This window comes from Macrotis lagotis, chromosome 1, assembly GCF_037893015.1.
Source record: "Macrotis lagotis isolate mMagLag1 chromosome 1, bilby.v1.9.chrom.fasta, whole genome shotgun sequence".
NCBI lineage: Eukaryota > Metazoa > Chordata > Mammalia > Peramelemorphia > Peramelidae > Macrotis > Macrotis lagotis.
The window spans coordinates 713,274,380-713,298,679 of record NC_133658.1 but is presented as its reverse complement, the minus strand read 5'-3'; the positions used below and the strand labels follow the sequence as shown (position 1 = coordinate 713,298,679).

General features: G+C 35.1%; 1 pseudogene; it reads right to left on the bottom strand.

Annotated features, from left to right (window-relative positions):
- Positions 1-23,662: 23,662 nt before the first annotated feature.
- On the bottom strand, positions 23,663-24,060 carry LOC141523579 (large ribosomal subunit protein eL31-like; annotated as a pseudogene).
- Positions 24,061-24,300: the final 240 nt, after the last annotated feature.

Here is a 24,300-nt window from a genome sequence, read left to right as displayed (position 1 = left end):
TGTTTCATATTTCTCACATCCCTTTCAGCATTGATCATTGTCCTTTCTGGTATTATTGGTCAGTCTGAGAGGTTTGAGATGGTACCTCAGAAATGTTTTAATTTTCAATTCTCTAATTAGTAAAGATTTAAAGCAATATTTCATATCACTGTGGATCATTTTGATTTCCTCATCTGTAAATTGCCTCTGCATATCCTTTGACCATTTGTCAATTGGGGAATGATTGTTTTATTATAAATTTGACTCAGTTCTCAATATATTTTAGAAATGAGTCCTTTGTCAGAAATAATTGCTGTAAAAATTGTTTCCTAATTTGCTACAGTTCATTGGATCGTGGTTTCAGTGGTTTTGCATTTAATGTAACCAAGATTATCTAGTTTGCATTTGATGATGTTCTCCATCTCTTCCTTGGTCATAAGCTACTTCCCTTCCCAAAGATAGGACAGGCAAACTATGCCTTGATCTCCTAGTTTGCTTATAATATTGTCTTTTATGTCTAAATCCTGTACCTATTTTGATCTTCTTGTAAGTAGCATATTGTAGAATTCTGCTTTTTAATCCACTCTGCTATTCACTTAAATTTTATGGGAGAGTTCATCCTATTCACATTCAAAGTTATAATTACTAACTATCACCCTCCATGCTATCTTTCCTGTTTGTGTCTTCCCCCTTTTTTTTTTACTTTAACCATATTTCCCAGGACTTTGTTTCTGAATACCTCCACCTTTAGTGCTCTTCAGAATATCACATTCCAGGCCCTTCAATCCCTTAATGTTGATGCAGTCAGGTCCTGTGTAATTCTTACTGTGACTCCTTGGTATCTAAATTGTTTCCTTCTGGATGCTTGCAGGATTTTCTCTTTTATCTAATAGTTCTAGAATTTGGCCACAATATTCCTTGGTGTTTTCATTTTGGAATACCATTCTGGAGTGTATCAATGTATTCTTTTTTTCAATAACTATTTTGCCCTCTGGTTCTATGATATCAGAGCAATTTTCCATCACTAAATCCTTTAATATTGAGTCTAGGCTTTTTTTTTCTCTTACATGCTTTCAAGGAGCCCAATGATTCTTAAATTGTCTCTTCTGGATCTATTCTTGATGTCAGTGGTTTTGCTGATGAGGCATTTTACATTTTCTTCCACTTTTTGATTTTTTTTGGTTATATCAGATTCTTGTTGTCTCTTGTAGTCATTCATTTCCACAGACTCCATTCTTTTTTAGAGAAGAATTTTCTTCATGTACCTTTTGCAACTGCTTTTCCAACAGGTCAATTCTATTTTTGAAGGAGTTTTCTATTTGCCCAATTGAGGATTTGAGAGAATTATTTTCTTTTTGCATTTGTCCTATTGTATTTTCCAAGGATTTGTTTTCTTGTTGCAAGGTGTCAGTTTTCTCCTGAGTTTCTTTTCTCAATTTTTCCAATTGATTTTTAAACTCCTTCCTGATTTCTTCAAGGAAGTCTTTCTGGGGTGAAGACTAAATCCTAGTCTCCTCAGAAGTTCTAGATCTCTCTGAGTTAGGGTCTTTACCTTCTAGATAGCTTTCTATGGAACCCCTTTTTCACTGCCTTTTCTTCATTTTCCTAAGATCTTGTGTTGGGGAGGGGCTGGTTCACAGACGTTTGGTGTTTAGATCTCTAGAAGCTTTGCTCTTTGGGTTTAGTAACTCCAAGTGTACTGGCCAGTAGGGGGTGCTTTTTGCTTTCTCTGGAGTGTCTGTGACCTTGATTTGAGGTTCTCTCCCTTGGGCTGGAGGGGTAGGGGGAACAGCATGGTTTGAATCATCCTTGAACAATGTGGGCTGTGCCTTTGGGTGAGAATTCAGCCTAGGGAGCTTTGCTGCTCACAAATGAGCCTGGGAGTGTGGAGTGGGTGGGAGGGCTACTACCGTGCTTTTTCTGGGAAGAGGGCTCCACTGAAATGAAAGTATGGAGCCTGTGATCCTTCAGAGCAGTGTAGCTGAGCAGATAGAGGTTCAGCTGCACTCTGCCGCTCTCTGTATTGGAACTTGTCCTCCATCCCAGCCAGAGATCCCCAGACTGCTACTCCCACAGCCAAAACCTCTGCAACTGATATTAGGCCAGTCTTGGTCTTACCCTGCCCCCACTGGCTTTCCCCTCTCTTTCTCCATTATATTTTTTCCCTTTCTTTTTCTCCCCATACATTCCTCTCTCACCCCTTCTCTCACCTTTTAAATATATTATCTTTTCATATTCAACTGTTACCCATTATCTGTCTATATATATTCTTACTAACTGCTCTAATAATTAGTAAGTTCTTATGAGTTATAAGTATCATCTTCCCATCAATTCAACCTTATTAAGTCTCTTATGATCTTCCTTTTCTGCTTACTTTATTATGCCTCTCATAAGGCTTGTTTTTGAAAGTTAGATTTTTCTATTCAGCCTAATCTTTTCATCAAAAATGCTTTAAAATCCCCTATTTCATTGAATAAACATTTTTCCCTTGAAGGATTATACTGTTTTGCTGAGTAAATGATTATTGGTTATAATCCTAGCTTTTTTTTTGTCCTGAAGAATATCATGTTATAAATTCTCTATTTTTTTAATGTAGAATCTGTTCATTCTTATTTGATCCTGACTTTGACTGCATGCTATTTGAATTATTTATTTATTTATTCTTAGCTACTTTTTATATTTTCTCCTTGATTTGGGAAATCTAGAATTTGGTGACAATATTCCTGGGAGTTTTCATTTTAAGATCTCTTTCAGGAAGTAATTGATCGATTCTTTCAATTTCATTTTCCCCTCTGGTTCTAGAATATAAGTTTTCATTATAATTTCTTGAAAGATGATGTCTATGTGCTTTTCTCGACCTTGGCTTTCAGATAGTTAAGTAATTTTTAAGTCATGTCTCCTTAATCCACTTTAGAGGCCAGTTGTTTTCTAATAATATATTTCATACTGTCTTCTATTTTTCATTCTTTTGGTTTTGTTTTATGTTTTTATCCTCTCAACATGCTCCGTTTTGATAAATGCATAGCATGGAAACAATATAAAGATTATCAGATTGCCTTCTGAAGGATGGAAGGAAGGGAGGGAGGCAGAAAAACTGTAAAATCCCAACTTTACTAAAATGATAGAAACTAAGATTTTATATAATTGGAAAACAAATAAAATAAATATTTAAAAAATAAATACAATAAAATAAATACAATAAAAAAAGAAATTTGTTTACTGCTCTCCTGGCCTGTGTTCTGATTTGAGAGTGACCACAATCACTCTTTGTACTGAAACTGTGAGGAGGGTTCCTTCTCTGCTCTGGCCATGGGTTCTGGTATGGTAATGCTCCTCCTCACCCTGTGACTGTCATGGAGTCCTGAGACCTGCATCTGAGTATGGGTAAAGATAGAATCCTGCTTCAGTGTTAACAAAGACATTGCATTAATCTTCTTCTGATCAGGTTTTCAATCCATTTATTGTTTATATATTGAGAACTGTGGAAGCATCTACTGACTGATTATGATTCAATAATTCCCAAGGTCTGCACCTGGTTTTCGGGGGCCTCTACTATTGCAACCTGAGCTGGACTAGGATCCACTCTCAGCCAGTTGTAACAAACCTTTCTTGATGATCTTTTAAGTTGTTTTTAGTACCTGTGGCCTAAGAGGTCTGGAAACTACCCCTATTGCCACTGATTTGGATGCCCCAAAGCATTTCCCTCATTTGTTGAGGTCTAGTCTATTCCAGAGGGACCAGGGCAAGATTGTGTTGCTCTCTCACCTTGGTGTAGCCCACATTTTCTGCTAACCTTCTAAGTTTTATTGGTATGGAAAATTGTTTCATTCCATCTTTTTATGGGTTCTGCTATTCTAGAATTTATTTAGAGTCATTATTTAAAACCATTAGAAGACCTTTAGGGGAGAGCTCAGGAGAGTACCTGCTTTTTCTTTTTTTTTTTTCTTTTCTTTTTTTAGGTTTTTGCAAGGCAAATGGGGTTAAGTGGCTTGCCCAAGGCCACATAGCTAGGTAATTATTAAGTGTCTGAGACTGGATTTGAACCCAGGTACTCCTGATTCCAGGGCTGGTGCTTTATCCACTGTATCACCTAGATGCCCCGAGAGTACCTGCTTTTACTCAGCTGGCTTGTCTCTAACTCCTTGAGTTAAATCTTGAAGATAGTCACCAGGGAAGTTAAGAGTTATAGGAGAGAAATTTGAATATTTCAGACATGAGGGGCAGGCTGTAAAAAAGAATAGGGATGGGGCAGCTAGATGGCACAGTGAGGCAGATAATTAGTGCAGTAAATAAAGCATTGGCTCTGGAGTCAGGAGGACCTGAGTTGAAATCTTGATTCAGACACTTAATAATTACCGAGCTGTATGACCTTGAGAAAGTCACTTAAACCATTGTCTTACACAAAAACCCCTAAAAAATTTTTTTTTAAAAGAAAAGGCATAGGGGTTTGAAGTGAGTGAAGTGAGTCTATAATGTAAGGAGGAGCATGCATGCTAATGTGGTTGGCTAGTAGCATGCATGAGGAATAATACAGCGCAAAAAAAAGAGTGGAAGAGTAGCAAAAGGATAAGTTATCAAGCAATTCTCTCTCTCTGTCCCAGCTGATTTATTGATAATATTTAGGGTCTTGAACATATCTACTTGAAGGGGTTATGTCACTAATAAATTTAATAACTGAGAAAAATTGCCTAATGCATTTGTGCTTCAAGCATGAGTCAATGAAATGATGACATTTTTAAATCTATTTCAGATATTTTGTATGTAGTCTACAAAATTCTGATCTCGTGCATATTTTTTCCCATTTATAGGGCGCCCTCATCCTTTTGTTCTGCTACAGTATCTATGAAAGTATAAAGTGGATTTATAAAATATTTTTGAGTGATGAGCTCTCCCTGTTAAATGGTTATAGTCATTATGATCAATAATGGCATATATATTAATGTAGCACTTGAATATTTGGAAAAAAACACTTTATACATATTATCTTCTTTGAAATTCACAAAAATCCCTCAAGGTGGATTCTATGGGTATTTTTAAAAACTTCAACATTATAGAAAACATTCTGATGTGGAAATTCCCTCAACTGATGTTGATCAGAGATTTCCCTAATCTAGTATCTTAGAGTCTTGCCTGCTAAGCACTAAAAGGCTAAATAGTAATCTAAATAATAGGTGGCAGAAACAGGGCTGCAATCCAGTTTTTTTTCCTGAATCCAAGTCTGGCTCTATTCCTACAAAGTCAATTTCCCTCTTAGGTATTAGAGTCCTCCTTTATAAGAGAGAAACTCCTAGTGAGTAAGTGATGTGCCCACAGATTTAAAGCTTTGGGTTGTATGTTGGAGGCAGGATGTAAGCCAAGGTCCAGACTCGGAACTTGATGAATTTTAGTGTAGTATTATTTTCCAGGTCATATGGGCTAACTGTGATTCTTCATGTAGGCAGAAAGTAGGCTGTTTTAAATATATTTATAAATTTTTCTTGTGTTTCATGAGAGAATAAGGGTAGTGTAGGGATTCTTTAGTTTCTTGAATAGGAATTAAATAGCTTTACAAACAAATATTTTTCACTTGGACTTCCTTCACTTTATCAGTCACATGATATAGGATATTTGTAACAGTAATTTTATGGAAAGATGTGCTATCAGTATGGCCCAACACAATTTAACTTAAGCTCTCTGAGACTTAGTTATTTTCTTATAAAATTAGGCCATTAACTCAGTATTTTCTAAGGCCTCCCTGATTTGCTCTCTTATAATATATGCAATAATTATGTGAGGAAAGTAAGTAAGAATGAATAGATAAAGTATACATGAAAAGTTTGAGAAGTCATTATCAAATATTATTATGAGGCTTTGCGCATTGATATGAATAAATACAAATACATAATTGACTGCGTAAATTTAGCCCCTGTATTGATAACCCATATTAAATTTTTAGTAAAACATTTGTAATTTTTTAATAGGGGGAAGAAATGATTCCTAAGAAATGTAGACATTACATTTAGCAATTCATTGTTTTCTTTGAAAGGGTATTTACTAATCTCAAATTTTTCCTAATCGTGAATACCTATTAATACGTAGTATTCATGTAGAACTTTAAAGTTTGTGAAATCCTTCACATATATTAGCTTAGATGATCCTAGAAATGAATCTGTGAAGTAATAACTAACATTATTTCTAATTTAGTGATGCCAAAACTGAGGCCATGACAGTTAAGATTGCGAAAGGAGTCAGTATTCGAGGCAGGATTAAATTCAGATCATCTTAACTCTAAGCACAGATCATCTTAACTCTAAGAACACTAAGTATGAGAGGAACAAGAACAAGATGATTTGCATGTATAAAGTGTCTTACAAATTAGAAATTGTTTCCTCACAATTATACAATGGAGTAGGTAATGCTAATAATTCAAGTGTCAATATTCCTTTTTTTTCTGGAGAAAACTGATGATTATAGAATAAACCTTACCTTTTTATAACATACTTGGGATATATAGCAGATTTAGGATGTGAAAGCAGGTCTTGATATTCTGAAAAACTGTTTTGCAGTTCTTGGCATCTTTGTTTCATCAGCATGCCACAGAGCACTCTTCAAGGAACAGTTAAAGGATGCATAGCAACAGCTAATAACTGGTTTTAAAATGACCAATTTCTGCTTTGTTAAGATTTCATATGATTTCTTAAAAAAGCATTTATTTATTTGTTTTTGAATTTTACAATTTTCCCTCAATCTTGCTTCCCTCTTCCCACTCCCAATAGAAGGAAATCTGTTAGTCTTTACATTGTTTCCATGCTATACATTGATCTAAGTTGAATGTGTTGAGAGAGAAATCATATCATTAAGAAAAAAAAAATGAAATATAATAAATAGCAAAATTACATAATATTATTATAGTTTTTTATATTAAAGGTAATAGTCTTTGGTCTTTGCTCAAACTCCACAATTCATTCTCTGGATACAGATGGTACTTCTCCATTGCAGATACCCCAAAATTATCCCTGGTTGCTGCACTGATGGATTGAGCAAGTCCATTAAGATTGATCATCAACCTCTCATATAATTTTTTAAATTAATAACAGTAAATGCTGAAAAAGAGGACTCGAAATGAAGTGTTGGCTTGATTCAAAGGAGTGTTGCTACTCCTATAGTCAGAGGCAAGCAGCTCAATCGACTTCACTTTTCAGTTGTAGCTTTGTCTGATTTCAACTCCAGGGGGAAAATTCTTCTCCCAGGATAAGCTCTTTTTTTTCCTTTCCTTCTTTCTTTCTTCCTTTCTCTTGTGTTTTTTGCAAGGCAATAGGGTTTAAGTGATTTGCCCAAGGTCACATATCAAGGCAATTATTAAGTGTCTGAGGCTGGAATTGAACACAGGTCCTCCTGACTACAGGACTGGTACTCTATCCATTGCACCAACTAGCTGCCCCCAAGTTCTTTCATTTCTAATCTCATCACTATACTGCTAACTTTTGCTTTGACTACTGTCTCTCATCTCTTCTCCCTTCTGATTGAAGGCATGGAGAGTGGAGTAACAGACACCTCTCAAAGTATCCCAGTGTTAAGTCTTCTACTATTAGATTATATACTTTGTGAGGGTGGGTTTCTTTTTCTTATTTTTATCCCTATCATCTGTCATTGAGTTCTATCTTTCATTCTATCTTTACAAGTTCCTTTTTTTAAATAAGAGATAGGCCATTTCATATGATCCAATAGCACTGAATCCAGTAAGGAAGGCAGCTGGATTAGTAACTAAGATATGTTTTGTCAATTGTAAGTTGGTAAAGGCCACAAGTATTACTTAATTCAGTTCAACAAATATATATTTAGTGCCTGCTGTGTGAAAGGGATTTGGATTAGTGCTGGGGAAATACTAAAATATTCGAGTGCTTATGCAGTCTCAGTGATTTGAGTATTCCCTCTAAAAATTTAGGCAGCAATCTGTTCATGACTGCCCTCTTATCCCTGTCCTCTTATTAATTCACTGCAATAGTCTGACATTTGATGCATCTATAGGATGATAATACAGCACATACACTATCTATAAATAATCTATCCATAATTTTCTCCAAATGATTGCTCTATTGTTTTTGTTCATATTTCTTTGAAAAACTTCATCATCATCATCATCATCATCATCATCATCATCATCATCATGATATATCATTTAGATAGCACTTTAAAGTTTGCAAAATACCCTACACAGATTATCTTATTTGATCCGAAAAACAACAATAGGAGTTGGGTGCTATTCTTTCCTTATTTTACTGATTAAGAATCTGAGGTTGAAAGATGGTATGGATGTATAGTTAGTTTGAGGTGAGATTTGAAATCAAATCTTCCTGATGCCATACCTTGCCATCTGTTCATTCTGGCACCAAGCTGTACTATGAGAACTAGCATGGCATAATAGAAAACCAGCCTCAGAGACCAAAAGACCTCAGCAATTTCTGAATAATTTAACTCTTGGTATTTTGGAAAGACATTTTCTTTGTTAGTCTCATAGTCTAAGTCTATTAGTTCGAGGGAAAATGCTAATCTGTAATGGTAGAGGAAGTTTCTTGAAGTTCCCTATGCAAATGAAATCAAAGATTCTGTCCCTTTCCCTGTTTAATTCTCATCTCTCTTCATAATTCCTTTTTTGTAATGTTTTACTGATGACTCACCACCACTATACACCTCTCTATTGCTGTCTGGGTGACAGTTTTTTTCCAGTTCTTTAAATACTGTAGTGTTTCATGACTTAACATGCATAGAAGCCCTAGGAATACAAAGACAAAAATGAAAAAAAATTCTGTCCTCAAGAAGCTTAAGTAAATCTTAATTTTTATATATATATATATATATATTATTTAATAAATTATATATAATTAGTAAATTTAATTTACTATAATTTAATAAAATTAGGAAAATTATAAATTGAGCTTAACATTGGATCATAGTTTAGTGCTATAAAAGACTTGAAACTGATATGGACCAAGCTGTTCTTTTCATAGATATGTAAATAAAACTCATAGAGTTTAAATGATTTGCTCATTTGTCCAAAATGTGGATTTGAACACTAGTCTTTGAATTGTAAATCTAATTCTTTTTTTCTACTGTACCATTATGAAAATAAAATTCACAAAAAACTTTATCATTGGCAATTCTCACTCTTTTTTTTTTTGACTCAGCAATGAAACCTAGTCGTGGGTCATAACTGATAACCAGAGAGGTTGTCCAGTGCATCCTGGGGAGAAGAATTATATAGACTTAATATGAACAGATAATGCTCTTTGTATAGCTCAATGTAATCTTGTCAAAAACAACAAAATAAATTCACTCAAGGCACAGAGGAGCTGCTGCTTTCACAGACTGCATTTATGAAGCACATCTCAAGAGAAATGATTATCTTTCCTGATTAATCAGGAGTCTTGCTGTTCTGAATGAAAAAAGGAATATATGACAATTTGAATTTGAAACAGCAACCTACTACTTTTTTAGGGGAAAAGTTGTTTTTGGTTCATTTAATTAACAAGTACAGCATCTGGTTGAAGGCTTTCATCATTTTAAAGTTGGGCTGTGCTCCACTAACTTAGCCCTTAAGAATTCCAGAGTAGGACAAAAGATTTTCCCAAATCCTCAAAATCCAGTGCTGACGTTGAATTCTTAAAGACTATCAGTAGAGAATAAACTCTGGGAAATTCTACCAAGTGGGTAAAGCTTTGAGTCAAGTGCTGTTTTCCAACCATGGACTAGATTAGTCAAATAAAGAGTTTTGTACTATGGGTGATCTTTGACTATCACAATTTATGCAACAAATACAAAATAAAAGGCAACCATTTAGTTCTATGGGGTTATCTTCCACTTTCACTAGGATAAAAAGGAGAAAGGGAGAATAAAAGATGCTAATAATCACCTAGTTTTTGTTGTTGAGTAAATTCAATCTCTTTGTGACTTCCTTAGAATACTTTGCTATTTCTCTCTTCAGCTCATTAAAACACACACACACACACACACACACACACACACACACACACACAAAACCTATCAATATTATAAAAGGAAACAATATTGAAGACTTTTTTTAAATAGATGAAAGGAAAAATTAGCAGAACACAGAAGACAACATTGAAAGCTAGAAGAACTATGATCCCTATAAGAACCATCAATGATTCCAGAGGAATGTGTATTTTTTTTTTTGCTTAACTATGCATAATTCTTTTTTTTTTATTTTTGCAAGGCAATAGGGTTAAGTGGTTTGTCCAAGGCCACACTGCTAGGTCATTATTAAGTGTCTGAAGCCGGATTTGAACTCAGGTACTCCTGACTCCAGGGCCAGTGCTTTAGCTATATTACAATCATGGGATGAGAAATGAGAGAGATTTTAAATAGATTCCTGTTAATAAAAAAAAAAATTAAAATAGGGAGGGGATTCTACCAATGTGATATGTTGTATGTATCTCAAAGGAGATTGCTATTTTTAGGGGTTCTTAATTGTTTTTTATAATATGCCTAATATGGAATGAAGGGAGATCTGTGAACGTTTCTAATAAAAAAAACAAAATATCAGTATAGTTATTTTAAAAAATTGAATAAAAGTGAAAGAAAATTTGTCAAAATAACAATGACAATAATGTTTATAGAATGTTTTAAGATGTATAAAGTGCTTTATCTTCTCATCTCATTTAAGTCACAACACATTACCTTGGGGGGGGTCAGTGAATTAAAATAGTAAAGATTTACATATTGGTGTTCTTGATGTTTTACATGCTCCAGTAAGCTGAAATGCATTATATCCATATTGACATGATCACTATAAATAATCCTGGTAATCATATAAGTGTTAAAGATCTTTTTTAGAAAGGGGAAAAATTCTATTATTAGATTTTATCAGCCACTTAAAGGCTACAAGACACATGATTTCATAAGATACTTGATAATCTTGAAGTGCTGATGAGAATGAGCTGATATTTAGCCTTTGTTCTCAAAGAAGATCATGAATCAGATAGGTAATGCCATGATATATAAATGAGTTAGATTTAAGTGAGGTAGTGCTGTGGAAAATCACCAGCTTCACTTTCTCCTCCAGAGTCATTTGGATCCAGTTGATACATATTGATCAGGATGATTGGAGATGGCCCTGGATGCAATAGGAGGCTTAGGTGTTTGAAAAACTAGGTCATTCCCAGGTCATAGTTTGACCGAAACAATGCCACTTCAGCGATTAAGGCTAGGCAAGAGAGAGATGAGGAAACGAGTTCAAAAATGACCACTTGAAAAAACAAAACAAAACCACTTCAAAAATGGAAATGAATCTGGAAGGGTAAGACTCTCAGGGTTTCTCAGTGAATAAGACAGGTGAGAAAGAAAAGAAACAAAATGCATGTTTTGCATAGTCCAAATGATGAATGATTTAAAAAAAAACAATTTGGATGGGTTTCTGGCAAAAACAGAGATAGTTATTATATTCTTTCACTCTAAACCAATCAGGGCCCATACAATGACCAAGAGGACATAGCCTGAAAGGCATAGTTGGCCAGTCAAGGAGACCCAGGATGATTTGGTCTTGTAAACCCCAAGAAATATTACCAGGGTTTTTGGCAGAGGATCCACAAGGTAGGAATAAGTTAAAAAGACAAAAATGAACCACTATGAAGATGACTGCAATTTGCACAGTCTATTATAGAGGATAAATAAGTTAGGCAATTTTAGGAATATATAAATGAAGTCCTCATCATCCAACTGCTACTCTTTTCTCCAAGATTATCAATGATCTTGTGACAAAGCTATTGATCTGTTCACTATTTTCTTCCTCCTCCTTGATATCTCTACCACCTTTGGTATTTTTGATCATTCTTTTCTTATTATTCTCCTCCCTCTCTTTTCTTGCCTGTTCTTAGCTACATCTTTATTCAGATCTTTCCCTCCAAATTTAATTCATCCCCTCAAGGCTCTGTCCTCAGTCTTCTGCTCTCTCTATATTATTTTTCTTTGTGATATCATTTGATGCCATGAATTCAATGATTATTTCTATGTACATGATTCTTAGTTCTATTTCCTGACAGACACATCTCTCCTGACATTCATCCTGGTATCTTCAATTGCTTATGAATTGGATATCCATAATAGAATTTAAATTTGACATGTATAAAACTGAAAGTGTTGTCTTTGTTATCAAACCCTGATCTCTTTCTAAATTCCCTATTCCTGGACAAAGGTATCACAATAGATGATCAGTCAAAACTCAGTCCCAAGCAGATTAAAATGTAATTGGGATATATTTAACAAAATTAATTAAAATATAATGAGATACAGATTACATTTTAAATCTAAATCAATATGCTGCCCATAGGAACTCATAGGTGTGAAATAGTGACTCCCATTTCTATTTGTATAACTATCCTCAGTGTCATCTGGGTTCACAATGCAGATGATATCCTCAACTCTTTACTCTCTTTAAATCCCCATATCCAATATATAACAAGTTCTATTGATTCTACCTTCATAACATTTTTCTTTTTATGCTCCCTTCTATCATCTGACACCTCCCATGCTGACACAGGCCTTCATCACCTCACATTTGAACTGTTGCAATAGACTTATGTTTTCTTTCTTTGCCTGAAGACTGAATGGACTCCAGTCTATCCTATGGTCAGCTACAAGTAATTTTCTTAAATTACAGGTTTGATTGTCACCTCTGTTCAACCACCTTCAGAGATTTTCCATTGCTATCAGGACCAATAAAAAATCCTCTTGTTTGACATTTTAAGTCTTTCAAGTCAGGTCCCTTTTTTAAATTTCCAGGTTATTACATCTTGTTTCTGGTTACTCTGAAAATCAGTGAAATTGATTTCCTTGTTGTTCTTAGCACAGGATCCTTTATCTCCTAAATCCAGTCATTTAGATAACAGCCAAGGTTCTACTTTTCTTCATTTCTCCTTACATATTACTGTCTTCTCTCTAAGATTATCTTCAATTTCTAATTTATCTTGCCTATGACTTTTTATTTGTACTTAGATGTGATTATTTTTGGAGGGTGGCATTTAAGATTCTGGAGAACAAGGACTGTTTCTTTTGCTAGCGCTGTTATTGATTCTTTTTGAATTGATTGGACTTAGCATACCTTCTCAACCAGGAATACCACAGTGAGGCATATAACCCAAGGAAATCAAAGAAACATGAGAAAGAAGATAGCACTCTCTGAGATAGATGACTAGAATCAATTTTATTTCCTTTTTGTTTGAATTGGGAGAGAAAGAGAATGTCATAAACACTTATATACCTCCTTCCATGTGTCAGACATTATACTAAGTGCTTTTACAAATATTAGCTCACTTGATCCTCAAAACAAACCTGGGAGGAAGGGGCTATAATTATCCTTATTTTATAGATGAGTAAACTTAAGTTATTTGACTAAGATTTCATAGATAGTAAGGGGGGGGTGGAATTTGAACTCAGGTCTTCCTGACTCCAAATTTATGATTCTATTCATTGCAAGACCAGCTGCCTCTAATTAGTGACTCTTAATTGGCTATATGAATATAATGAAATATTTCAACCAAAGAAATACTGAAAATGAGGAATTGAGTGAAACTTAGAAAGCTCTGTGATATGCCAAAAGGCAATGAATGCACAATATGTAGGAAATGAGGAAAGCAGAAATAAAGGGATATATATTCTTTTCCATTTAATTTGTATTCATATTCATATCCCTGGGGGTAGCCTAGAAGAGGTAATTTGACTCCATGGTCTAACAGCAGTGTGTTCTGATAAAATGTTTTAACAAAAATCTCTCCAAAATAAAGTACCCATGAAACACTGTTACATTTAATAATTAACATAGTTAAATTTAAATTAAAATGACATATTTGATTTAATTATTAATATATTTCTTCAGCAGCTTCTTAAGCCCAGAAGTTAACAGAGCAATAAATCAAGACTTAGTTTGTGACATTTGTCAGGTTTCAGTTGTAAATGTTCTCGAACTGATTTTGCTCCAAGTAAGGATTGACTCTAGCACATTCTTGCTCAATGATGTATTTTGTATGGATGGTAGTTCCTGATCTAAAAGAGCAAGATTTAAATTTGCTAGAAGGTGAAATAAATGATTATAATCTAGGTGGGGGGGGGAGGAGGGGCCTCTGAAGTTTAATCATTCCAATGACCTGGTATTTGACAACCAGCCTTTTGGGAAGATTGGAATATCTGCTGAAGAAAACTCAGCATGGAAACAAAGCAAAGGACAGTGACTATAAAAGTACCTAGGCACCTACAAGAAGCATAACTGGAGGATTAAAGCCCTGATTAGGAGCAACAAAAAGAAAAGAGCCATCAGTCAAAAAACAACTCACTACAAGGAATTTAGAATATCTAACTTCCTTTGACCTCATTAATTAGTAGAAGTTTAAGCCAAGGAGATATACCCAGTGGGGAGTGGGGGAAACATTGTTTCCCTCTTAGGTTGGGTGAGGTCCTCTATGGTATTTTTTCTGTATGAATGATATTTTATTTTATTTCATTATTTTTTTTAGATTTTCGTTTTTTGTTTCATTTTTTTAAATTTATTTTTTATTCTCATTTTGTACAATTTTTTTACATTAATAAAATATTCTTGTTTACAAGTAAACAAAATACCCCTCTTCCCCCATGAATATAGATAGACTTGCTTGGGTGAAAAAAGTAAAGGGGAGAGAAAAAAATTAAAATTGAAAAAAAATAATAGTAATAATTGTAGATATGGCCAGGTGGTGCAATGGACGAAGCACCAGCCCTGGAGCCACGAGCACCCAAGCCCATATCCAGCCTCGTAAACCCAACAATCACCCAGCCGTGTGACATGCAAGCTCCCCGATCCGCACTGCCCTGCAAAAAAGCAAAAAGAAGAAAAAAAAAGACGCAAAATAAAATAAAATAGTAATAATAGTAGGGGTGGCTGGGTGGCAGATAGAGCATTGGCCCTTGAGCCAGGAGCACCTGGGTACAAATCCGGCCCCAGACACCCAAAGATCACCCTGCTATGTGGCCCCAGGCAGGCCATACAGCCCCACTTGCCCTGCACCCTCCCCCAAATAATAACAACAAAAAATGTGCTTGAGTCTTTGTTCCAACACCAACAACTCTGTCATGGGTGGATCTCATTCTTTATGATAAGTCCATCACAAAAGTTACTTCCATATTTTTCCACTGTTGCCATTGCTGATCGCAACTCCCTCCTTTCTTACTTCTCCACTACCATGTACTCTATTTTCTCTCTCCTTTCACTCTGACTCTGCTATAGGGTCGTTGACTGACTCAGCAGACAGATCCCTGGTCCTGGGGCCAAGAAGCCCTGAGCCCCCATACCACCCCTTAGGCCCAGAATCCACCTGGCCCCATGGTCCCAGACAGGCCATCCAATCCCAGCCCCTTGCAAGAAGTAAAAAAGAAAATGGGTTATATCTGACCACTCTCCCCCAATGGTCCATCCTTTCCTCCATCACTCACATCCCCACCCCTTCCCCCTGCTCCCCCCTCCTTATTACTCCAGATGTCTATACCCCACTGAGTATATATGCTGTTTCCTCTCCTAGCCACCTCTGATGAGAGAAAAGATTCCCTCATTCTCCCTTGCCTCTCCCCTTCCATATCATTGCAATAGCTCATTGTAATAAAAAAAATCATGTGAAATATCTTGGACTATTCCCCCTCTCCTTTTTTTCTTTCTCCCATTCCATTTCCCTTTTTTTCTATTGACTCCATTTTTACACCATATTTTATCTTTGAATTCAGCTTTCTCCTGTGCTTCAACTATAAAAGCTCTCACTACCTGCTCTATTAACTGAGAAGGTTCATATGAGTATTATCAGTATCATTTTTCTATGCAGGAATACATGCAGTTCATCCTCATTAAGTCCCTCATATTCCCCCCCTCTCCTCCAATCTCCATGCTTCACCTGAGTCCTGAATCTAAAGATCAAACCTTCTGTTCAGCTCTGGCCATTCCAAAAGGAACCTTTGAAATTCCCCTGGTTCATTGAAAGTCCATATTTTTCCCTGGAAGAGGACATTCAGCCTTGCTGGGTAGTTCATATTTGGCTGCATTCTAAGCTCTTTTGCCTTCGTGTATATTGTATTCCAAGCCCTACGAGCTTCCAATGTAGTTGCTGCTAAGTTCTGTGTGATCCTGACTGCAGCTCCACGATATTTGAACTGTGTCCTTCTGGCAGCTTGTAATATTTTCTCTTTGACTTGGGAGTTCTGGAACTTGACTATAATATTCCTAGGGGTTGTTTTTTTGGGATCTCTTTCTCTGGGGGATCGGTAGATTCTCTCCATTTCTATTTTGCCCTCTGCTTCTAGAATATCAGGGCAATTTTCCTGTAGTAATTCTTTGAAAATGATGTCAAGGCTCTTTTCCTGATCATGACTTTCAGGTATTCCAATAATTTTTAAATTCTTTCCTAAGTCTTTTCCATATCAGTTGTTTTTTCAATGAGATATTTCACATTTTCTTCTAATTTTACATTTTTTTGGTTTTTGAAGTATTGATTCCTGATTTCTGGTAAATTCATCAATCTCCCTGAATTCTATTCCTTGAAGGATTTGTTCTCCTCAGAGAGTTTTCTTATCTCTTTTTCCATCTGGCCAATTTTGCTTTTGAAAGCATTCTTCTCCTCAACAACTTTTTGAACTGTTTTATCCATTTGACCGAAGCTGGTTTTTAGCATGCTATTTTCTTCAGCATTTTTTTGGATTTCCTTGACTAAGCTGCTGACTTCATTTTCATGTTTTTCCTGCATCTCTCTCCTTTCTTTTCCCAGTTTTTCTTCCAACTCCCTCATTTGATTTTCAAAGTCTTTTTTGAGCTCTGTCATAGCCTGAGCCCAATTTCTGTTTTTCTTGGAGTCTTTAGATGCAGGAGCTTGTGCTTCCTCATCTTCAGGCTGAGTATTTTGATCCTTCTTGGGCTCATTTGCAAAATATTTCTCAATAGTCTCCCTTTTGTTTCTGTGCTTGCTCATTTTCCCAGCCTGGGCCTGGTTTGGGGTGCTTCCTGAGCTTTTGGGGCACTCCCACAAGGGTCTCAGTGTGTGAGGCTCTGTCCTCCCTCCTGGTCTGTGAATGACCATAAGCACCTCCCTCTGCCATGGGGCTGAGGTGGGGGGACACCCTGCTGTTCTATGGGGGGGCCTAGACTGCGATCAGGATCTGAATGTGGTCAGAGCCCCAGAGTCCTGTTCCTGAGGCTGAGGACAGAACTTGGCAGTCTCTCTTCACTCCCCTCCCTCAGCTGAATGGGCTCATGCCCCAGGGGCTCCTGCTTACTGGCTCAGCCTGCTTCTGTTTCCTGGTCTGAGCCAAAGACCAGGCTGCTCCCTGTGTGCCCTGAGGGCTGGGCTCTATGTGCTCTCTCTCTGGCAGAGGTCCCCCGCTGTTCCCCCAATTTGTGGCCAGTGCTCCTCGGGGTGCAGCTCAGGAGACTCCCCCGCTGCTGTGAGCTGTGACTCCCAGAGCCCTGGGGCTGCTTCCAGGAGGCTGAAGTTCTTTCACTCTGGCAGGCCACCCCTCTGACCCCAGGGAGCAGAGCCTTTCTGCTCTTTTCCAGGTTACCTTGAGTAGGAGAACTGCCTCACTGGGTCCCTTTGTGGGTTCTGTCTCTTGAAAGGTTAGTTAGAGTCCTTAGCTTATGAGTTTTATCAGAGAGCTCCTAAGACTAGATCCCTTCTTGTTGCCATCTTGGCTCCACCCTCCTATTTTATTTTAAATATTGTTATTCAGTGCTTCTAGGGAGAGTTCATTTGCTAACTCTTTTTAAAAATTATTTATTTTTGAATTTTACAATTTTTCCACTAATCTGGTAATATTTTTGCCCTATTTGATGATCTCTTCAGGGTATAGCCCCAGTAGTGGTATTGTTGAATCAAAGGGTATGCACATTTTTATTGCCATTTGGGCGTAATTCTAAATTGCTCTCCAGAAAGGTTGGATGAGTTCACAGCTCCCCCCAAAATGTATTAGTGTCCCAGATTTCCCACATCCCTTCCACCATTGATCATTGTCCTTTCTGGTCATATAGTCCAGTCTGAAAGGTATGAGGTGGTACCTTCAGAGATACTTTAATTGAAATTTCTCTAATAATTAATGATTTAGAGCAATTTTTATATGACTATGGATTGCTTTGATTTCCTCATCTGTAAGTTGCCTCCACATATTCTTTGATCACTTGTCAATTGGGGAATGGCTTGTTTTTGTTTTTATTTTTATAAATTTGACTCAGTTCTCTATATATTTTAGAAATGAGTTCTTTGTCAGAAATACTAGTTGTAAAAATTGTTTCCCAATTTATTACTTTTCTTTGGATCTTGGTTACAGTCGTTTTGTCTGTGCAAAGCTTTTTAATTTAATGTAATCAAAATCATCTAGTTTGTTTTTAATGATGTTCTCCAGCTCTCCCTTGGTCATAAACTGTTTCCCTTTCCATAGATAGGACAGGTAAACTATTTTTTGATCTCCTAGTTTGCTTATAATGTTGTCTTTTGTGTCTAAATCCTATATCCAATTTGATGTTATCTTGGTATAGGGTTTGAGGTGTTGGTGTAATTCAAGTTTCTGCCATACTAACTTCCAGCTTTCCCAAGAGTTTTTATTGAAGAGAGAGTTTTTCTCCCAATACCTGGACTCTTTGGGTTTATCAAACAACAGATTACTATTTCCTGCTATTGCACCTATTCTATTCCACTGACCCATCAGTCTGTTTCTTAGCCAATACAGACAGTTTGATGATTGATGCTTTATAATATAATTTTAGATCTGGTAGGGCTAAGCCACTTTCCTTTGCACTTTATTTCATTAAACTCAGGTACTCCTGACTCCAGGGCCAGTGCTCTATCTACTGTGCCACGTAGCCTCCTCCAACCTATAATACTTGTTGATGTTTTCAGATAGAAACTGCTTATTTACTCTAAGGAACAATCCATTTATTTCTATGCTCTCTAGTGTATCTAGTAGGAATGGGTGCTGTATTTTGTCAAAGACTTTTTCAGCATCTATTGATATAATCATATGATTTCTGATCATTTTTTATTGATATATTTAAATATACTAACAATTTTTCTAATATTGAATCATCTCTGCATTCCTGGGATGAATACTACTTGTTTATAGTATATTATCCTAGTGATAGCTTGCTATAATTGTTTTGCTAAGATTTTATTTAAGATCTTTTGCATATATATTCATCAGAGAGATTATATATCAGTACCATATTGGTGTCATAGAAAGAGTTAGGCAGATTTCTGTCTTCACCTATTTTTTTTCAAAGAGTTTATGTAGAATTGGAAACAATTTTTCCTTAAATGTTTGATAGAATTACCTTGTGAATCCATCTGGTCTTGGAGATTTTTTCTTAGCGAGTTCAATAATAGCTTGTTGAATTTATTTTTCTGTGATAGGGTTATTTAGGTATTTAATTTCCTCTTCATTTAATCTGGTCAATTTATTTTTTTGTAAATATTCATCAATTTCACTTAGATTATCAAATTTATTGGCATAGTGTTGGGCAAAATAATTCTGTATTATTACTTTAATTTCCTCCCCATTGGTGGTGAGTTTACTTTTTTTTCATTTATGATACTAGCAATTTAGGTTTCTTCTTTCTTTTTTTAAATCAAATTAACCAGATGTTTATCAATTTTATTTTTTTTTATAAAATCAATAGGTTTTTTTTGGCTGTATTTAGTTTTATTAGTTTTGGTTTTATTTGTTCTATTTGGTCTATTCTATATTGGTTATATTTATTTCATTTATTTGGTTATATAAGTTTTATTAGTTCAATAGTTTACTTGCTTTCAGTTTTATTAATTCCTCCTTTAATTTTATGAATTTTTAATTTGATATTTAATTGGGGGTTTTAAATTTGTTCTTTCTCTAATTTTTTAGTTGTAGCATATAGTTTCCTTCCTTATCTCTTTTAATGAGATCAATTTTTGCAGTTGCTTTGTCTGAGGTAAGGATTGTTACCCCTTCTTTTTTCAGTTCAGCTGAAGCAAAACCTATTTTGTTCCCACCTTTTCCCTTTACTCTATATGCATCTCTCTGTTTCAAATGAGTTGTAAGCAGCATATTATAGAATTCTGTTTTTTATTCCACTCTGCTATTCACTTTTGTTTTATATTCACATTCAAAGTTTTAATTACTAATTCTTTATTGACTTCCATTTTGTCTTCCCTCTGTTTGTCTTCCCCCCTTTTTCACTTTATCTCTATTCCCCAGTATTTTCTTTCTGAATACTATCAATCTGCAGTGAATACTTTCACTTTCAGTGTGTCTGTCCCCTTATATCCAACTCCCTCTTCTTTCTTTCCTCTTTCCTTTTGCCCCTTCTTCATTCCCTATCTTCTGTTAGTTCCTTGTTTCCTTCCCCTTCCCCTTTCCCCTTTTAATACTTGAAACATAAGTTTCTTAATTTAACTGAGTGTTTGCATATTTATTTTAAGCCAAATCTGATAAGATTAAGATTCAGGTGGTTCTCACCTCTTCCCTTCTTCCCCTCTATTGTAATAGGTCATTTGTATCTTTTTATGTTATGTGATTTACCCCATTCAGTTTCCTCCTAGCTTCTTTTTCTGGATTTTGTAGATTGAATTTATGTTAAGAGGTTTGTTTCATATTATATAGGAAAGAAGACCAGGAGACCTTAGCACATCTTTCCACCATCCTGGCTGGAAGCTGAAAAGGAGAGTTTGCTTCCACTTTGATTTGGAAATGTATAATGGACCAGTAAAAAGAGAAGTTCTCAAAGTGAACCTAGCCCTTTTAGTTAGGAAGCATACTCTGATGGAGAAGTTAAGAGTTATCCCCACCTTTTATTCATGAAGGATGGGAAAAAGGTGACATTGAATGTGAGACAGTGTGGAGATGAAAATATTCAAGGTCATCACTGTAGACCAATTTAAATGAGTGTCATGGGAAATTTAATGGAAAAAAATAGGGTAGCATTTAAATACCTGGGAATTCTTGATCTACCTTTAACTTACTTTAAAAAAATCATGTATTGGTTTATATTTTCTTGTATTTATGTTTTTTAAATATGAGAAAGTTTTGACTGAGAAAATGTTGATGTAATATTTCACCTTTAGAAGTGGAAAAAGTATTCATTTGTTTATGTTGGTTGAAGGAGATTGCCTCCTCTAAAATCCTTCTTTGACATACAATTTTAATGTGACTCCAACTGTAAAAATGTCAATGAAACACAAGTTCTAGGAAAATCCTACCAAACTAAACTTTATTTTTCTACTTTAGGTCATTCAAAAAACTTCCAGTTATATAAGGGGCAATATAGTTAAATTTTCATGAGTTCAGCAAAAACAATCAAGTAGGTGATGACAAAAATAATTTGTTAATGTTTTTGATTAAATGAATTCACGAAGACTACTAAAATATTAAATTCCATACTCACTAATGAAATCACAATCTTTTAGAATATTGAATCTCTAATCACTGAAGTGATTCTGAGTTCATTTCAACATATATAATCTTTATTTCTAGAATCAGGCTATTGTTGCATTGATTTAATTAAATGCAACAATAAGCCACCTCTCTTTGCAGATTCCATATTAATCATATGACCATATTTAGCTTCTTAAATCATTGACTTTATTCATTCTTACACTTCAAATGTCCTTAATAGAAATGGAAATAACCATTCATTTTGTTTGGATTAGCAATTACTATTTCCTTCCCAAAATATTTTTATTTATCTAATTAAATATTTTTCAATTATATGTAAACATTTTAACACCATTTTTTAAAAATTTTGAATACCAGATTCTCTCTTTTTTCTTCTCTTATCTCTTCCCTAAGAAGGAAAACAATTTTGCATGTTACATTTGTGAAGTTATGAAAAAATATTTTCCATATTGTCCATATTGTGAAAGAAAACAGAGACCTGCCAATCCCCCAAAAGAATAAAAAGACAGTGCTTTTTTTAAAAAAAAAGTATGCTTCAATCTGCAGACTCTATTTTTTTTAATGGGAGGAGGTGAATAGCATTTTTCACCATAAGTCTTTTGGAATTGTATCATATTGTCAAAAGAAACTGTCATTCATACTTATTTATTATACAATATTATTATTTCTATGTATAATGATTGCCTGGTTCTTTTCACTTCATTTGGCAACAGTTCATTGAAATCTTCCCAGTTGTTTTGAAATGAATCTGCTCATTATTTCTAATGTCAAAGTAGCATTCCATCAAAATCACACATCACAACTTGTTCAAATATTCTCAAATTGATGGATGTTATTTCAATTTCCAGTTCTCTGCTACCACATAATGAACAAATGTAAATATTTTTGTACACATAGATCTGATTAATTTTTCTTTGATCTCTTCGGAATACAGAGCTAGTAGTGGTATTGCTGGGTCAGAGCATACACGGTTTGATAGGTTCTTTGTGCCTAGTTCTAAATTGCCATCTAGAATTACTGGACTATTTTCCTCCAAGAAAAGTGTATTAGTGTCATAATTTCTCAACATATCCTTTAACAGTTATCATTTTCCTTTCTGTCATAAGTTACATCAGCCTATCTGATAGTTGTGAAGTCATACTTCAGAGCTGTTTTGATTTACATTTCTTTAGTCAAAAGTGATTAAGGGTGTTTTTAAAATTTGATTATAGATAGCTATACTTTCTTCTTTTTTATTTTAGATTTTGTTTTTTGCAAGGCAAATGGGGTTAAGTGGCTTGCCCAAGGCCACACAGCTAGGTAATTATTATTAAGTATCTGAGGCTGGATTTGAACTTAGGTACTCCTGACTCCAGGGCTGGTGCTCTATCCATTGCTCCACCTAGTTGCCTCTATACTTTCTTCTGAAAGGAGCTTTTCATATCCTTTGATCATTTATTGATTTGCAAGTGACTTATACTTCTTTTAAATTTGATACCCTTCTTTATTCAAGAAATGATACTTTTGTTAGAGAAAAATGCTGTCAAATTTACTTTCCAGTTTCCTACTTTTCTTCTAATCTTGGAAACATTGACTTTGCTTGTACAAAACTTTTTATTTCATTTAATTAAAATTATCCATTTTATATCTGATAATGACAAGTTTTTCCATGCTCCTGTAATTTGTATGTCAAAATCACATACCCATTTTGAACTTATCTAGATAGGTAGTGTGAGATGGGGAGCTATACCTAGTTTCTATCAAATTACTTTCCAGTTTTTCTAGCAATTTTTGTCAAATACTGACAAAAACTGGACTTTTAATTTATCAAACAATAGATTACTATAATTTCCTATCTAATATTGTTTCTTTTGCACCTAATCAGTTTCCCACTGATTTCCACTCTCTTTCTTAGCCCAGATTGTTCTGTTGTTGACACTTTGTATTACAATTTGATATCTGGTACTGCTAGAAAACCTTTATGTTATTCTTCATTCATTCTCTTGATATTCTCAGTCTTTTCTTTTTCCATATGAATTCTGTTATTATTTTTTCAAATTCTAAAAATATTTTTTTTGGTGATTTGATTGGTATGTAACTAAGTAAATTAAATTTAGGGAAGAAGAAAATATAAACTCAGAAGAAAACAAAGACATGGACTTGTTCTACTCCATTAGCAATTAACCAGCCCCCCCCCCCAATTTATTTTGTCTGGTTTTATTTGTGTGGAAAATGTTTTATAATTGTGTTCATATAATTCCTGGATCTTAATTGGCAGATAAACTTTCTTTTTTTTTTTTTTTTGACATTTTGTAACTTTATTTAAATGAAATTCAATTTAGTTTTCATCCACATTGACTGTCTGTAAGCTTTTGAAAGTGGTGACAGGCACATAAGTAACCAATGTATACTGCTTGTTTGGTGAATCTTCATCCTCATTGCATTTCCTGGATAAACACACTCGAATACGGTATGGAACATTCCTTATTCCTTTGGCCCAAACAGCTTTGTTGAGTCTGGTGTCTATGCGTACATCTGGTGTTCCCATTTCTTTCATGGCAAATGCTTTTTGAAGCCTACTCCATGAATCCTCTTGTGAATTTTGATGGTATACTCTCTGGTGACCACCTCGTTGATGGCAGATTGTCCCTTCTTCTCTCCACCTTTCTTTGTGGGAGCCATCCTGCCAGGCACCAGGACAGAAAGGAAGGGCACGGGGTGGGAGAACCTAAGACTCCTAAACTTTCAAATATTTTAGATTATCTACAATTATTTTATATCCTCTACTACTGAACTTTTTTTTTATAATACAGGGAAATGTTGATTATTTATATAGGTTCATTTTAAATCCTGTAACCGTGCTGAAGCTGTTTCAACTAATTTTTTAATTGATTCTCTAGAATTCTTTAATTATATCACCAT